This window comes from Grammomys surdaster, unplaced genomic scaffold (genome assembly GCF_004785775.1).
Source record: "Grammomys surdaster isolate TR1022 unplaced genomic scaffold, NIH_TR_1.0 125947, whole genome shotgun sequence".
Lineage (NCBI taxonomy): Eukaryota > Metazoa > Chordata > Mammalia > Rodentia > Muridae > Grammomys > Grammomys surdaster.
In genome coordinates this window covers 1,477,666-1,496,500 of record NW_021620769.1, presented here as the reverse complement: position 1 = coordinate 1,496,500, position 18,835 = coordinate 1,477,666, and the positions used below count along the sequence as shown (strand labels likewise).

At 45.1% G+C, this 18,835-nt stretch overlaps 1 protein-coding gene and 1 pseudogene across 5 annotated transcripts in view; one reads left to right on the top strand and one right to left on the bottom strand.

The window, feature by feature from the left end:
* The window catches only part of Znf827 (zinc finger protein 827), a 161,734-nt gene that overhangs the window by 31,056 nt on the left and 111,843 nt on the right, over positions 1-18,835 (bottom strand). The window lies entirely within an intron of this gene.
* Positions 11,600-12,936, top strand: LOC114609142 (annotated as a pseudogene).

Here is an 18,835-nt window from a genome sequence, read left to right as displayed (position 1 = left end):
CGGAAGTCAGAGGCAACAAACTGGGTCACCCGTGGCTTATCTAAAGTGCTGGATAAGAATGGACTGCGAACCGGGTGGTGGTGGCGCACGCCTTTAATCCCACCACTTGGGAGGCAGAGGCAGGCGGATTTCTGAGTTCGAGGCCAGCCTGGTCTACAGAGTGAGTTCCAGGACAGCCAAGGCTCCACAGAGAAACCCTGTCTCGAAAAACCAAAAAAAAAAAAACCAAAAAAAAAAAAAAAGAAAAGAAAAAGAATGGACTGCGAACCATCACAGTCACCCACGCCCAAGGAGGAGCTCGGCCAAAGAAAACTTCAGGTACTGAGAGATCTGAGAATTCTGTTACTGGCTAAACAAAACAAAATGATATATACACACACACACACACAAACCATGAAACATGTCCTCTTCCCTCCCCCACCCCACTGCCCTACATAAGTTCGTGCTGCTCTTCAGTGACATTCCTTAAGATGTGAAACACCATTATCTCCCCATTTGCCACTAAGGCAAGAAGCAGGATCTCATGGGGCTGCATCTGGGAAAGGATCTCCTTCCTTTTGCTTAGTCTGTGCTTGCTGTAGACACAGCTGGGAATAGCTGGTTCAAGACCCACTCAAACATGTCAGTGGGATCAAGTTGGAAGCCAGCAGAGTGTGCTAGCCCGGCTTGCTCGGATCAGCTGACTCTGACTCCTGGCTGAGAACCGACAGGTGGAGACTTCCAGCTTCTGTACTAGTCATCTCAGTGATGTTCAGTTACCTGGAGCTGACCCACTGGCACATCATGAAATGAATGAATGGGTCTCAAAGATAAAGATGAAAATAAGAGAGTCCAGTGACGCAGTGAGCCCATAGGCCATGAAAAACTACACAAAATCATGGAGGAACTGCTGTCCAGAGGGATTCAGAGAACGTTATGGGCTCAGTCTGAGAGGCATAGAGCTGAAGTCATTATTTCCAGAACATTAGCCACTTGCTCTAGTCAGGCAATACCTTCTCTGCCTCCTTTCTAAGCAAACAGGAGTTTCTCTGCTTGGGGAGATTCCAGAATCAGTGTGTCTGAGGCCCAGGAATCCAATAGCTGAAAAGAGCTAGCAGTGATGTCATCTGACTCAAGCCGGTGAGGACTTCCAAAAGTCTGTTGGCAATCTTGTCTTGATTCCGAATCAAACAAAATGACTTAAATGTAGTCAGTGTGCAGCACACATCAACAATGAGGTTGTCATTTAGCCACATAGAAAACAACAGGTTTGTCAACGTGAATGCCTCCCTCCTCGGCTTCATTTCTCTTCATTTTTAGTTCTAGCATATGTTTGTGCAACTCTGAAGATGGGTCATCCTGCCTAGAGATCTGCCATTTTAGTCAAAAACATTCCTTACTTCCTCCTTTCTCTTTCTTTTTTCCTTTGTTTCTTTGTTTCCTTCCTTCCTTCCTTCCTTCCTTCCTTCCTTCCTTCCTTCCTTCCTTCCTTCTCTCTCCTTCCCTTCCCCCCTCCCTTCCTCTCTCCCTCTCTTTCTCTCTCTCTCTTCCTTTTTGCAGATTTAAAGTATCTTCAATAGGAAATCTTATGTAATACACTTTTTTTTAATGATGATTACGGTGGTGGTGGTGGTCGTACTTTTTTTTATGATGATTGCGGTGGTGGCGGTGGTGGTGTGTGTGTTTATATGTTTCCATGTGGCAGTCAAAGGACAAATTTTGGACTTGGTTCTCTCCATCCAACTTTACATAGGTCCAAGGATCAGACTCAATGGCCAGGCATGCATCGCAAGCCTCTCTACCCACTGAGTCAGCATGCTGCCCCAGCAAATTTTATTTAAAATAGCAAAGCTCTCTTAAGAGATTCTTCCAGTGTGTTAAAGGAAATGGATGCACACGCACACAGCACACACATGGAGTAGTGAAAACGGATGTGTTTCTCCTCTCTTCATTGTCTGTCTTGGGAACTGTCAATTTTGCATCACTCTGGGAGGAAACTAATTCACACACACTATCCAAGGGTTGAGACGACAAACCCCCAGCAAGTCAGCATGGAGGGAACTGCCTGTTGCATCATGGAAACTTACTCTTGCTCTCCCATGCATCCCAGCAAACTGCCTTTGAGTGTCTGGCTGAAGAATGGTCCAGAGATGGGTCTGGTCTAGCCAGTTACCTCTCTGCCCTGTTGGCTGAAGCACATTTAATCCATTTATCCAAACAGTGCATTAAGGAAGTCTTGAAAAGCTCATGAAGAACTCACTTCCTAACTACTGTGTGATAAACTTTTTAATTTAGTTTTTGAGACAGGCTCTTATGTAACTCAGTCTGGCTTTAACTCAAAATATCACTGACAATGACTCTGATTTTCTGATCCTCCTGTCTCCACCCTTCTAGAGCTGGGGTTATAGGTATGTACCACCACGTCCAGCTTAAGTCTTTATGTGGTGGTGAAGCTTGTACGTAGAGCCTCTTGTAAGCTAGGCAAGCAACAACGCCTCATACCTCTGGTCCCCAAATATAAGATTCTAAGGGTGATTTTAAAATCCGAGGATTATGGAGGAAGTGGGGTGGGGGAACTATCCTAACCTGGGAAGGTACCTGACCTGAGCCCTTCAGTGTTCATGGTAAACATCCTCACAGGCCAGGATTTTAATGGTTTGGTTCTTAGTAGTTTTCAAAGTGTGACAAAGCAACTAAGTACTCCTTCCACAGAAGATGCAAACTGACACAGGAGGACCTCTGACAGTCTGCCTGCCACAGACAATAGACACTAGAGAAAGTCCACTATAAATACCCAGATGTTGTCTAGCACATTATAATTTGGTATAACATGTAGGAAATGCCACCATTAGAGGTTTGGGTATGGTAGATCACCCCTTCCATGGCAGTTCTGGCTAAACACATATACACAATTGCCTCTAGGAGTGTTCTGAAAGCACTAGTTAACAGAAATTCAGCTTTATTGGCCAAATCAGATCTGCCCAACACACCTCTGTATTGCATTCTGTGTGAGGCAAAGATCATCTTTCTTATGAAGACATTGCCTTTTCTAAAAGAAACTCTAAACAATGGCTTTGTCTTCTAGAATCTACGTCTTAAAACTTTCCGAGCCTTTTAATGTTAACAGAATAAGCTATACGTACATTTCTCCCCTATAGGTATTCGTGTCTTACACCAATTAAAGGGAAAAACATTCAAACTTCAACCAACATTAATAAAACAGAACCCCCTTTACAATTTAGTAATAAAGTTGAATAACATAAATATTGGGCAGCATTCTTTATCTGTAATTAGCTAATTATCAAAGGGGTGGTATTGGCTGGTTTTGTGTCAACTTGACACAAGCTACAGCCATCAGAGAGGAAGGAGCCTCCATTTAGGAAATGCCTCCATGAGATCCAGCTGTAAGATCCACAATTAGTGATCAAAGGGGAGGGTCCTGACCATTGTGAGTTATGCTACTCCTGGGCTGGTGGTCCTGGGTTCTATAAGAAAGCAGGCTGAGCAAGCCATGGGGAGCTAGCGAGTGAGCAGCACCCCTCCGTGGCCTCTGCATCAGCTCCTGCCTCCAGGCTCCTGTGGTGATGCACACCAGCGTGGAAGTATAAACTGAATAAACCCTTTCCTCTTCCACTTGATTATGGTTATGGTGATTCAATAGAAACGGAAACTAAGAAGGGGTACACATGTCCATCCTCTACAGGAAAGGGGCTCAGCCTGCTTTCCATGCCTGACTGATCTCTGCATGGGCAAGCCTCTGTCTAGTCTATTTCAGGGAGCTTTATTTGGGCTTTCAAGATTAATCAAAGACAGTCAGAAAAAAAATAGGAAAGTAAGATCCAGTCAGTCTATTGCTGGAACATTCCAACGGGCTCTGCACATCTGCACAGAGCGCTGTCTCTCTGCACACCTGCACAGACAGCTCCCTCTGCACACCTGCACAGAGAGCTGTCTCTCTGCACACCTGCACAGACAGCTGTCTTCTACTCCCCACTCCAGTCTCCCACAGGGCAGGCCTGAGCTTCACCTGGCTGCTGGAATGACACCTCCTTGAGGAATACTACCCCTCCCTTGTTCCTTGTTTTGCTTTCCAAGACATCTACCAAAACCTGGACTGGTCCTTCCAATTCATGTGCTAATATTTGGAGGTGGGTCTCTGGGGGCTAATCAGGGTTAGGGTGAGGCTCCTGTAGAGGGGCGCACTTGTGCCCACACGGGACCTTCACCCTTACGTGCTAGTTAGTCTCTTTGGTGCAGGAAGGTACTGTGTGGGCTACCAAAAGAAACCTGGACACCAACTCATTCACAAAACCTTTGACCTACAATCTGTCCTGCCTGCAAAAGGTGCTGGGGCAATGGTGGTGCAGAACTTGTGGGAGTGGCCAGCCAATGTCTGGTTTAACTTGAGGCCCACACCATGAGAGGGAACCCATGCCCCACACTGCCTGGATGGCCAGGAACCAGAGACTGGATACCCCAGAGACCTAGGGTCGGACGGAATCAATGAAGTAGTTTCTAATGATACTCTATACTCATAGGTCCAGTTATCATCAGAGAGGCTTCCTACGGCAGCAGATAGGAGCAGGTACAGAAATGCACAGCCAGACAGTCCCCATCGGGTCCCTCCCCTTGGAGCTTGGGAAGAACATGGTTCATTGAATCAATTAAGCAGGGCTCACACAAGCTCAGAGACCAGAATGGCAAGCATGGAGCCTGCAAGGGTCTGCACCAGGTCCTCTCCATGTGTGTTGTGGTGTTTCTGTGAAACGCCTAACAGTGGAATCAGGTGTGTCTGACTCTTTTGCCTGCTCCAGACTCTTTTCTTCCTATGGTGTTGCCTTGTCTGGCCTCAATATAAGTGTTTTTGCTTTGTCTTACTGCGTCTTGTTTTGTCCTGTTCGGTTGTTGTCTCTTGGAGGCTGCTCTTTTCTGAAGGGAAATGGAAGGGGAATAAGTGTAGGGGAGAAGGGAGGTGGGAGGGAGCTGGGAGAAGTGGAGGGGGAAACTGTGTCGGGATGTATGAGAGAAGAATCTATTTTCAATTAAAAAAAAACAGGAAGAGACACAAGATGACACTCTGCTGTCTTAGCACACGATGCTCTTTGTCATGTTCTGAATCAACAAGAAGCCCTCACCAGATGTCCAGCAGATGCTGCTACCATGCCTTAAAATTCCCAGACTCCAGAATCATGAGTCAAATAAATTGTATTCTTCATAAATTACTCACGCTCAAGTACTTTATTACAGTAATGGGAAATGAAGGAAGACACGGTACCATAGGATAGATGCATATTTATATGATACTTATTTCTGTGTTCCCTTCTGGGGCAGAAAGACAGGGGCTTTGGCTCCCTATTGTTCCTGACAGTTCATACATGTAGATACATGTAGAAGGAGTGAATGAACGTTATTCTCATCCCAGTGTACACTCATCTCAAAAGCTTCTCATAGTGCTCCTTAAATATTCAATGATGCTCAGATCCTTTTGTATTTGATTCATTTTATAGCATCTCATTATCTTCTGTCCCTGATCAAATGAAAACAGTCTGAGGAGCAGTCAATGGGCCCAGTCTGTAGCCACTGAGATGGTTTTCCTAAGTGACTTCTTGGATAGAAAATTAAGTAGATGCAACAGAGCTCTGAATGCTCACGGTACTTCTCTCTCTGACTACTGAGAACACTCTCCATCTGCAGCCAGCCTTTAATTAAACCAGAGTCAATGGCACTTAGGAGACCAACATGGCCAGTGCAAGAACACCACAGACGGACGCACTGAGCATGCTATTTTTGACAAGCAAGTTAGTGAAGATGGTATGTGGTTCTTGTATAATAGCTGGTACCCTGAAGTAAATTTAATTAATCCATCTTGGAAGGTTAAACTTGTAAGGTTAAAAATAAGTAACCACCCTCGAATTGGCATCTTTCCTTGGGTGAGCTTGGTAAATCTCCAAACTGGTCCATGTGATTTTTGTCATAGTTGTAGTTCATGAGTATTTCGAAGCTCTTTTTAAGTAGCTTACAGGATGAAATGATGTCTAAAAAGCTTTCTCAAAACTTGCTCATGGCTACACAAGGCATCTAGGGGCCTCTAGGAGAGACCCACCCTGTCTGCGGCCAAAATCACTGTTATACTCACAGCCCAGAATTCAGAGCAGCCTGAATCTTATCTTTCTTCCTCAACTTCTTATTCCCAGGAATACATTTAATTTTCTTTATAAAAATGTTTTATGCCAGGCGGTGGTGGCGCATGCCTTTAATCCCAGCACTTGGGAGGCAGACACAGGCAGATTTCTGAGTTCGAGGCCAGCCTGGTCTACAGAGTGAGTTCCAGGACAGCCAGGGCTACACAGAGAAACCCTGTCTCGAAAAACCAAAAAAAAAAAAAAAAAAAAAAAAAAAAGTTTTATAATCATTATAGAATTCCAAGGGCAAGTGGAGTAGGGTGAGGGGCCACAAAAGTCCACAGCAACTACTGTCACCACCCAAAGACAACTGCAACAAATGTTCTGGTGTGCTTCACATCCAAATGGCTTTTCTTTAAAAAAAAAAAAAAAAAAAAAGTAATTACTACAAAGGGATGGAACCGAAGGCGATCTAACTCATACAGGAATGGTATTTTTAAAATACCACATTTTCCAGTGATAGAAAGTAACAGTTGGAAGATGGACTGGCATGCTTTAAAAATTAACATTTTTCAAAGAAATGAAAACCAATTTGATCAAAAATAGCGTCAAAAATAACCTTCACACACTGAAAACATGCCTACACATTAGAAGCATTCGTAAGAGTTATATTTCTTTACTTTTAAAAGTAGACTTCTCCACTTCCCTCTTGGCAACTGCCCACATAGTATATGCAAAAATAATAATTGCTGTGAGCCACCTTGCTTCTTAAAGTCACCGTACTCCAAAATGGTTACCTAGACCGTACCGCCATTGGCTCACTCCATAATACTCCAGCAGAGACCTGCAGCCAGGAACTGGATGTGTCTTTTTCTTCAAGCTTGCCCTCCGCAGACTGCCTCTGCTCTCCCCTCACACCATTCTCTGGCTCCTTCTCTTTCTCTAATGCAACAGTCACCCAGATAACTGCATGAAGCACTCATTCACCAGTCCTTGAACTGCATGTCCCTCAGCCGAGCTCCACTGAAGCATTGGCTGCTCTGGGTGACTCATTCCTGGTACTAAACGAGGAACTACTCTGAAGCAGGATGAGTCATTCTGACTGGAAAGCCCCAATGGCAAGGATGGAAAAGGTAGGTACCCAGATGTTGGGTGACTCCTAGCAGAAAGCAGCTATCGTCTTTGCAGCCATCTCAGGCCATATATCCTAACAAGAGACTTGTTTTCAACAGCCCACAACAGCTGAGCACACTCTGATAAACATCTTGTTTTTCTCCCATATCTTGTTTTGTTGTTTAGTGCCCCCAGCTGCAAGGCACACATGGTAAAGCGTCTTCAGCTGCATTCCCCTGCTTGTGCTTATATACACCCAGGATTTCCTTTCAATAAAGGGGACTTGATCAGACTCTGTCTTGTCTCTATTCTTCTTGTCTCTTGCCCCTCCATCCCCACTCTCTCTCTTGCTAGACCCTGACCCGTGGACCGGTGCAGCAGCTTGGCCGTTAGAGTAGCTCACAACAACCTGTTTTTAGTTCCAGGGATCTGATGCCTCTGACCCGTGGACCGGAGCAGCAGCTCGGGCTGGGGCACCCAGAGACCAAGGGAGCTCTGGAGGGGAGGGTAAGACCAACCAACACAGAACACAGACTAAAATACTTCTTAGTTTCAAGTATTTTAACACCAGATGGATGTATTCTGTATTCATAGTATCCCCTATACACATATTAAAAAACAATACAGAACAATATTTTCATCCTGTCTAGCTCTAAACAGCTAATTAAATTGTGTTATTTTGGGTCTATTGGTCTCCTGGGGTCATATTTAGCTGCGGGTCTGGCAAACTTGATATTGTCTAATGCTCTAGACATAATCTTGTGACAGAGACTTCCAGGTTTGGGGCAAGCATTCAGTATGAGAACATTTAAGACAAATATCCCTTCATTCATAAAGAAAACAATGTACTGAAATTTTCTGATTATAAGACTAATATATATTTATCATAAAAATGTAAGTCCAGAAAACGTAAAAGTTCTTGCAAGTTCAACTCCACTGAGGTGAACCCAGCATTGCCACTTTACCTTTCTTGGTCTCTCTCTATATGTGCACATTTTCACAGATGGTGGTATCAGGTAGCCCTGTGAGTGTGCTGTGTGTGTGCATGGTGCACTGCATGTGTGCCCATTCATGGAGGCCAGGGGACAACTTTGGGGATCTTTCTACATTGTCCTCTGCCTTATTTTTTGAGACAGGATCTGTCACTGAACCCAGAATGCCTTGTTGGCTAGACTGGTCCGGGGAAGCTCTGGGATACGTATCCTCTCGAGCTGGGATAATAGCAACACCATATCCAGCTTCTAAGTGGGTCCTGGGGATCCAAACTCAATCCTTGTGTGAAAACAGCAAGTATTTCACCCGATGTGCTATCTCCCTAGCCCTGCTTTATATTCCTAATCAATGAAAGACAAACTCATGTGACTCTGACTTCCAGTTACAGCTGGGTAGGTCACTGAGGAAAAACTTGACCAGAATTATTGTTTTATTAAATTTTAGTAATTTGTTTAATCTGAGATTATTCATTCACTATCACATATGTAAAAGCCAGTTCTCAAACAAACAAGAAGGACAGTGAACATACACTAAAGGAGAACACTTCTCACTCGGCCCCATCTCTGCGGTCCCCGATCAGTTTACCTGTCTGTAGAGATATCACCTATGCACACACAAACACACAGGACACACACAGGTACTGTCTCTTTCAAAAGCAAAAACAACATCAATAACAACCAACAGGCTTGTGGAACATGTTGCCTGAAGCCAGTTTTTGTTTTCTTTTAAATCTAACAATAAGTCTTTTGAAATAAATTCCCACAGCTGCTCATTCTTTTAAAATGGCTTGGAGTCTTCCTTTAAGCTCCCTGATTTCGCTCCCCAGTTTCCAGCCTTCAGATACCCAGGTTGTCCCGCTCTTCGTCCTGCAAGCACCTTCTGGTCTCCTACATCCAAGTTACTTGCTCAAACCTGTTTGTAGCTTGACGTCACAGAGTGGGACGCTGGCCCCTAAATTCATGAGCTTACATGGAGCACGGCATCTCTCACTTAGAAATCACCTTTCCTCCTCATTTCCAATCAATGTGTCTCATGGACCTCATCTTCCATAAGTCCTCAGTGGGTCCGGACAGGAAAAGGGAAGGTAAAAAGCTAGGTAAGTCAGCATTCAAAAGCACACGGGGTTGGGGGTGGGGTGGGGGTGCAGAAATGGTCCAGCCCATGTGAACATCTCTGACTTCAGTAGCACCTGTCTCTGGACTCAGATCTTCAAGAAAGGAAGAGAGACCCGTAAGCCCTGGAGACAGAACCTGGCAGCTTCAGGAGAGTCACTCTCTTCGGGAGGAACAGACAACTGGGAGAATGTCAGCTGCACTATGGGAAATATTTCCAAAGCAAGAAGAAAATGTCACAAACGATTTTTTAATAACTTAAAAGAAAAAAAAAGAAATTACCATTTCATGAGTTGTCCAAATTTTATAGAAATTCACCCTGAATTCAAATCTGTCTCACACACTTTCCTGTGATTCTGAGAGGCTCCTCTGTGACTGGCTGCTGTTCACACCACAAGAGCTGTTCTTCAGTAAAGTGATTTACATTAAAAATATCATGGAATAAAAAAGTTTAAAAAAAACTCCTGTTAGCTCAAAGATGAGGACTTTACTTGAATTATTTACTTGAAATAATTCTAAACTTTTAAATATGGGACTTGATGACAGAATTTTATAACTGAGGATTTTTAATCATAAAAAATAATAAATTTGGGGCATATCAAAATCTGCATTATGGTTTCAAATTGTTTTTGAGACAAATTCTCACTATGTTGTTCACAATAGCCTAGAATTCTCCGGCTTAGGCCATGATCCCGCCTCAGCCTCTGGAGCAGCTGAAGCAGACCTCCAGGCCTGGCCTCACTACCTCAGGCATCCAGCTTTTACCCTGAAACCTCGCACTCCCACCTCCCTGCCCCAGAGGTGCCCTCCGGCGTCACTGCTGCTTGGCAGTTAGCTCTGTCTATGGTGAGAAAATGTACACAGAAGCCCGGGAATCCTACACTTTCACGATCTCGTCAACACCCCCTTAGTTGGAGATCAACTACATCAATAAGGGGCTTTCTCACACACCTCTCTGTAAAGGGAACTAACTATTTTAACCTGTGATAAAACAAAGAAACAAAGAAACCAAAGCCAAAATAAACAAACAAGAGCTATCTGAACCAAGTAAGGCAAGGTTTATTGAAAACTCTCTCTTAAATATTTGATACTATTGTAGTGGTACAATAATAATTAGAGTTTTTTTTTTCTTTCTCTTTTGGGAGTGGTGGTTGTGGTGCTGGGAACAGAACCCAGGCTCTCCCAGACTCCTTGGTTTTGGGGACAGGGTCTTACTATGTTGCCCTGAATCTGAGCAACCCTCCTGCTACCTCGGGCTCCTGAGTTCTTGAATTGCCATGCCAACAACATCACAGCACTTCCCCAGCACTGTCCTCTCCTGAGCAGCTACACCGGGCACTAGTTTCTGGTGAGACAATGGCCTCTAGTCTACTTTATGCCTAACAAGGAGCTTCTAAAGAACCCAGAGCCCTAAGAGCTAGATTCAATGTGTGCTGTTAGACGCTTCCATCCGTCATGTTTCCTCCATCTTTCCAGCTGACTCCTCACACCCGGCCCCTCCATATACTTCCCAAGGCCTTTCTGAGTCTACTGACACTTGTTTAGCCTACTGACATGTTAGCCCAGGGTGCGGGGAAATGTTCCAAGAGCACTTTCATCTGAAAAGCCCCTAGGAAAACCCTTGGCTCACATCTGTAAAAGACTCTGGTGTGCGTGTGTCCACATGGCTTCCTAGTTTGCTAGCCAGCTTTCTGTCCCTGGGATAACAGCTGAGGCAGTCAGCTTACAAAGAAAAGTTTATTCTGACCTCATAAGTTCTGTCCATGGTGACGTGGCCACTGTATCTGTGCAAAGACAGTTCACCTTTGAGTGCACACAGTAGAGGGAGCCACTCAACTAAAGGTGGCCAGAGGTGAAGAGACAAACACAGGATGGATGGGATTTCCCAGAAGCCAGTGTCCCCTACTAAGTCATGTCCCCAGTGATCTAACCTCCTTCCACTAGTCCTGCCTCCTAATGGCACCAGACGGCAGGACTAAGACATCAACATACAGACCCTTGGGAGGCATTCAAGATCCAAACTATAGTAATAGGAACACTGATCTCTAGCTGCCCACATTGGTAAGTTGTCTCATAAAGCTGGTGTTATTGACTCTATTTTTCCTTGGCTGGCGTCCCCATCCCCCTAACAGTTTCCTGGTTTTACTTCTAAAATATGAAAAACAAAAAATGTTTGTCCAAAATCTGCTTCTGAGGGAAAGCCAAACTAATGGTTTCTAAACCCAGGGTACATTTCAGTGAGTGGTGACAGTGTAGCTGTTAAGACAGGGGCCACACACTTACAGACTGTGTGGTAATGAGAGATCCCCAAACAAAACGTTCCAGAGGCTTTGGTTTTGTGACCTACTCTTGTGTTGAAGAGGTGGATGCTGCAATGTGTGCTCGGCCACACAAGGTTGATGGGCGTGTGGTGGAACCAAAGAGAGCTGTTTCTAGAGAGGATTCTGTAAAGCCTGGTGCCCATTTAACGGTGAAGAAAATTTTTGTTGGTGGTATTAAAGAGGACACAGAAGAATATAATCTGAGAGATTACTTTGAAAAGTATGGCAAGATTGAAACCATAGAAGTGATGGAAGACAGGCAGAGTGGGAAAAAGAGAGGATTTGCTTTTGTAACTTTTGATGATCATGACACAGTTGATAAAATTGTTGTTCAGAAATACCACACTATTAATGGGCATAATTGTGAAGTGAAAAAGGCCCTTTCTAAACAAGAGATGCAGTCTGCTGGATCACAGAGAGGTCGCGGAGGTGGATCTGGCAACTTCATGGGTCGTGGAGGAAACTTTGGAGGTGGTGGAGGGAACTTTGGTCGTGGAGGAAACTTTGGTGGAAGAGGAGGCTATGGTGGTGGAGGTGGTGGCAGCAGAGGTAGTTATGGAGGTGATGATGGTGGATATAATGGATTTGGAGGTGATGGTGGCAGCTATGGTGGTGGTCCTGGTTACAGTAGTAGAGGAGGTTATGGAGGTGGTGGACCGGGATATGGAAACCAAGGTGGTGGATATGGTGGTGGTGGAGGAGGATATGATGGTTACAATGAAGGAGGAAATTTTGGTGGAGGTAACTATGGTGGTGGAAACTATAATGACTTTGGAAATTATAGTGGACAGCAGCAATCAAATTATGGACCCATGAAGGGGGGCAGTTTTGGTGGAAGAAGCTCAGGCAGTCCCTATGGTGGTGGCATGGATCTGGAGGTGGAAGTGGTGGATATGGTAGCAGAAGGTTTTAAAACAAAACAGAAACGGCTACAGTTCTTAGCAGGAGAGAGAGCGAGGAGTTGTCAGGAAAGCTGCAGGTTACTTTGAGACAGTCGTCCCAAATGCATTAGAGGAACTGTAAAAATCTGCCACAGAAGGAACGATGATCCATAGTCAGAAAAGTTACTGCAGCTTAAACAGGAAACCCTTCTTGTTCAGGACTGTCAGAGCCACAGTTTGCAAAAAGTGCAGCTATTGATTAATGCAATGTAGTGTCAATTAGATGTACATTCCTGAGGTCTTTTATCTGTTGTAGCTTTGTCTTTTTCTTTTTCTTTTCATTACATCAGGTATATTGCCCTGTAAATTGTGGTAGTGGTACCAGGAATAAAAAATTAAGGAATTTTTAACTTTTCAAAAAAAAAAAAAAAAGACAGGGGCCACAGGAGAGGAAGGGCCCCTTCCCTTTCCTCTTCCCCACTTCTCTCTGGAGATGAGGTCTGGAGAAAGTACAGGGTGGGAGGAATTATGTGCTTATTTAGCACCTGATACATTTAAAGAGCCCCAGGGACCTTTATCAGGGATGTCCCTATTAATTACCTATCGATGTTGTGATAGACCTAAAGTTAAAAGCAAAGGAGGGACACCCTTCTGCACACCAGGCTAACACCTTTCTATTCTGAATTATAAACTGAGACCAGGAATTTTAACTAGCTTAATAAGCGAAGCAGGAAAGGAGAGAACCGGTGTGTGGAGAGGGGCGGACCCTGGACTACCATTCCATTGATGGTTCTATCTAGAGAAGGGCAGTGCTGTGTGGGGGTGTCTTTCCAACAGTGAGGCGGTCATTCGTTCTACAAATGGAGAACAGAATGGGTTTGTCTGACTGAAAATAGACGGTCTAGTTTGTGAGTAGACTGTCCCCGTCTTTATTCTCAGCCCTGGATACTGGAGGGCAGTTGCTGCTCTGAAAAGGAATAAACACAGAGAAGAAATTGTGTGATATGAGACTATGTATTTTTGATAGCAAAGGAATTGGAAGGACATAGTGTATAAATAAAAAAGGCCTTGTAGATTGAATTAGCCAGTCCCAAACCCAGGCAGGGTCACCACACTGCAATTTTCAAACAAATCCGCTCCATTATCTAGTACACAGATTTAAGAATTTGGCTTTTATATCTCTATTCATTCTCAAGGCATCTGAATAGTCTTTGCAAAAGCAGAAGTTGAAGTCACAGAGTGTTCCAAATGCTGCCTGTGAGCATGTATGTATTTGATCTGCTCAGAGGACACACTGTCAGTCCACAGACCTCAGAGGGTCATCTGTGCCTGAAAGGTCAGGTCCTCATGCTGGGGTGTTGAGGGCTTCTGGATATTGTCATCTTCTACCAGGTACAGACATGAGAGTCACAGTGGCTAATGGCGGCATCAGATGACTCAAGCCACGTCCAGTCTTTCCAGTGCAAGTTCATGCCGTTGGCCAAAGTTTCATCCACTGTGGCTTTAAAGATACCTCAGGCAAGGTATCTGAACTGTATGTGAATTTCGTTTTAGAGAATTTACCGCTCACACCCCCCCCCAAACCCCTGTACTCTAGTGCATGGATGCACATTGTTCTCTTATAGAGACCAACAATTTAACACGTTTAATTACTTATCTGTCTGAGAAGGGCTAAGTCAGACACCATCCTGACAAGGTCTAATAAAAGACCTCTCTCTGCACATACTGAATGGAGTCGACAGTTCTCTTCTGAATACATCTACACTAACCCAGACCACCCGGCAAGGGACAGCTGGGCTAGTCATGAGCACACAGCTTTTGCCCTTAGAAATCTTAGATTAAGACAATCCATGGCTGTAAAAGCTTCTCCCTCTAAGACACAGCTTCCCAGCCTTAGCTTATCTCGAAAGTGCCCAGAGAAATGCTGCATGTGGCGCTGAAGTTTCCAGATCTGCAGCACAGCAGACAGGGAATGTGTTGACCAACATGTGCTCCCTTCAGAGCTGGCAGCTCATGCTTCAAACAGGAACGGCCTGGTAACTGGTGGGCTGTGTCTTAGTTACTTTTGTACTGCAGTGATTAAGACTATGACCAAAAGCAACTTGGGAAGGAAAGGGTTTACTTCACTTTACAGCTTGTAGTCCCTCGTCTAGGGGAGTCAGGCCAGGAACTGAAGCAGAAGCCAAGGAGGAGCCCTGCTGATTGTTTTGTGGTCTATGATATCTTAGCTTACTTTCTTATACCACCCTGGACCACAAGCCCAGGGGCTGCACTGCCCACAGTGAGCTGGGTACTCCTGTATCAACCACAGTCAGGAAAATGTCCCCGCAGACGTGCCAGCCCAACGGAGGCATTTTCTCACTTTAGGTTCTTCTTCCCGGATGACTGTAGCTTGTGTCAAGGTGACAAGAACCAACCAGGGACAGGTGGTAAGGCTGACATCTACTGCCACTGTCCACAACCTGAGGTGAATGTACACTTCCACTGATGGCCTCTCCATGTGCACAGAGCACTGACATCTAAGTAAGCCACGTGGCCGACAGATACAGACATCATATCTTAAGCCCCATGAATTCCCACAGAACTCTATGTGTACGCAAGCAGCCCGATGGGGCATCACAGCTTCCTTAAAGATGTCCTCTGCTCCTCCTAGTCACCACCACAACCCACCTTTGTGACTTTCAAGAATAATGGTTGTAATTTCTATCCTTTCAGCACTCAGTGAGGGGAGAAAGCACCCACTCACCCCTGCACCACAAGTAGACTCTGATTTCCCCTTGATCAGCTCCACTGACCCGAAAGAAACCAGGGCTAACTAGTGTCACAGTACCCTTGACTATGGAAGAACTCTAAGCTGAATAAGATCTCTAAGGATTCTGGAGACCTTCTGATTTCTTCCAACTGGAAAGTGGGCTGGGGATAACCCTAGTTTTCCTGACCCTCAGCCTAGAGCATTTCCTTCTGTCTGGCTGAGCAGACTGTCACAGTTCTGTACACATGCTCTAATCAGAAACATAGGGCACAACTTCAGAAAACCACTTCCTCAAACCAGGAGAGGCATTCAAGTTTGTGGAAGTTGAGGTTCCACTGTAGAGGGCTTGCCTAGCAGGCATGAGGCTCCAGGCTCAACCCCTGCTATCAGGCACTAATAGTAACAGTGGTACCAGCAAGAGTGGCAGTGGCAATAGCGGTAGCAGTAACGAAGTAATCACTTAAGTCCCAAATGGAAAACACATTTCAAACGACTATGGCATCACTAGACACTTAAAGCAAAGAGGGAAGACAGAAATGGAAAAGGATGAATCTCGAATTTTACTGGCAACAGTGAGAACTCATATCAGCTCCTCAAAGTATCTTAATAAAGTTCTACATTTCGTTCTACCTGGGTGCTGGTCATGCTTTCCACGTATGATGCTGCTATTGGGGCAGGGCGGGTATCAGGGAGGTGAGTGCTTCTGTTTTCTGGCTCCCACATGGCTACACGTTTGGCTTTGGATTCTTGCACTGACTCAGCAACTCCACCACAGGAATGAACTAGTGCAGCCTCTGAATCTCCATAAATCACCTGTATGGCGGGGCAATCCCCACGTCTCAGCGAGCTGCTCCCACAGTTAAGTGAGAAGAGATAAATCCCACACCTGGCCAAGGAGACCCTTGATATCTGTTTGTTTCTCTGTACAGAAAGGATCTGTTTCATCAAAAAGTTGTTTATCTTTTAAAAAGAAAAGGAGAAGAAGAAGAAGAAGAAGGAAGAGGAGGAGGAGGAGGAGGAGGTCTCACCAATACTCCATGTTCTATTATTTGTCTATGACTTGGTTGAATCAAAAAGAATCTACTGCATTGGATAAGCCTAACGGAGAGTCTTTGCGTGAACCCAGGGCAGCCTTGTATTTCTGTCTGTTCTCTGCCTGTCTCCATCTCTCCTGGGATCACGTGAGTGAGGTCTGAAAATACAGAGGAATGCCACAAAGCTTAAAATGTATCTTTTCAACTAACTGTCTCAAGAAATCCTTGATCCAACCAGCAGCAGGTTAGGCAAGAGTGACTTGCATTTGGTCCTGTCACACAATACACCATAGAGTTTAGAAAGTGTTAACGGCTTCCTGAGATTATGACAAAATATCTGAGAGAAACGTGTTACAGAGAAGAAAGATTTATTTTGTCCACATTTCACTGGTGCTGTCGTTTTGGTCCTACGGTGAGTTAGAGAGAGCATCATGGTGAGATACACTTACTGATTAACTTAGATGCGCAGGCAGGGCAGAGAGCAGAGAGCAGAGAGCAGAGAACAGATCCAGAATTGGATGGCGGACAGGCAATTAATCAGTCATTCTCTTCTCTCTTCCTCTCATTTCTACCTCCTTTTTATTTGTCTGTGTTGCTGTTTCTCTCTGTGTAGTGTAGCATGGAGGTGTCCTGTGCGTGTCCACGTGTATGCAGGTGTGTAGGCGTGTGTGTGTGTGTGTGTAGGTCAGAATTTGTCATCCGGTATTTCTGCTCTTGCTCTTACCTTGTTTGTTTGTTGTTTTGAGGTGGCGGCGGCAGTTGTGTTGGCGATGGTCTTCACCGGGCCTAGAGCTCACTGATTGGCTACAGTGGCTGATCAGTGAGCTTGAGGATTTGCTCCACAGTACCAGGACTGGGGTTATAGACCGCTGCCACCGCACCCAGCTTTTATGTGGGTGCTGAAGATCAGAACTCAGGTGTGGGCTCCTGTGCAGGCGCATCGGTGACAGCCATTTCCCCAAAGCCAGCGGATGATTTCTAAAACAATCTTTTCACTGAACATCCAGTTCTGCTTGTCACACCAAGACAGGAGGAAACCAAATTTCCCCACAGCTAACTCAAAAAGCATCTTTTTGGACGGGCGCTAATGTTCTTTACTCTTCCCTTCTTACAGATTTAGTACAAATAGCAACAAAACATTTTTTTTTTTTTTACGGTGGGTGAGAATGGGGGGAGGGATTTACAAATGTTTTACAACATCTAATTCCAGGCTCCATCTGAAATAACAAACAGAAGCACGAGAGCCTCCAAACACTGCGAATGAATCCCACAGAGACCCACATTTTCCTTCACACCCACTCTGGTTGTGTTTCTGGGTTTTGGCTTGATTCAGAGCAAACCCTGCTGTGATTTCAAAATCATAATAACTCAGAATTGAAGCACCACATTGTTCCCAAGCAGTACTGAGGCTTTTTCTTAATGGATCCTGCTCACTTCAAGATGCTGGAAAACAGAGGCAGGCATCACTGTGATGAGTCCTCCCTTCACACTCTTCCTTCTGTTAATGTATCTCTTGCACAACCGAGGCCATTAGAAATCGGACAAAGTACACTGTTATACACACCTGAGATTTCTATCTCACGCCTCCATAGGAAAGCCCCTTTACAAACCCAACAGAAGCACTACCACCCATGGTACAGCCACACATGGCTTTAGGGGTCCCATGTCCCCATGCCACTCTGACAGAAAGTGACAATGACTTTTATCTCATGATCATTAAGGATCCTCGATGTTACCTCAGCTGAAGATGCTCACAGCAAGTGAGAATGTCGGGCCTGCTTCTCAGGAAAGTCGCTTTAGAAATACTGGCAACAACCAAGGCCCAGGCATCGGGAGGCTCTGTACTTCTATGTCTGAGGTGGTGGCAGCCATGAGCTGCAGGTACCATCTGCTGATGCCTAGCTAACTGTGCTGCCCTCTGCCGCCTCACAGTCCACAGTTCCTGCCAGCCTTACCTACTCTGCGACCCCCTCACTGCCCCCAAATGCAGTCACACACTGGGAATTGGCCACAGGTCCCCTTGGCACAGCTCTCCACTAACATGGGGCCCTGTCTGCTAAGTTCCACCTCCTCCAATACCATGAAGCTGAGAAGCAAGCCTTCTGAACACACAGGCCATTGAGGGCATTTCAGATCCAACTACAGCAGTTTACAGTGACAGACCACAGTCGCCTGTTGAAATGTCGCTGTGTTTGCTGCAGGCGCTGGGGATATGCTAGATTGTCACTGGCCACAGTCAGCCTCATTCACCAACTGGGACTCGAAGAAAATCCAAAGGGCTGCCATAATCTTACATTTCTTGTGGAAATAAGTTTACTAAGGAAATAAAGAGTTGAAATAATATTTTAACGGTGGCATTCAAATGACCTAGAAGAAGGTTTCTAAGAGCCTAGAAGGTTTAAGTGATATTCTAACAAGTTACGTTGTACCTATCCATAAAACTAAGATGTAAAAGAAAGCCATCCTCAACCCTGCCTCTCTTCAGACATCCTCACCCCTGCCTCTCCTCAGACATCCTCACCCCTGCC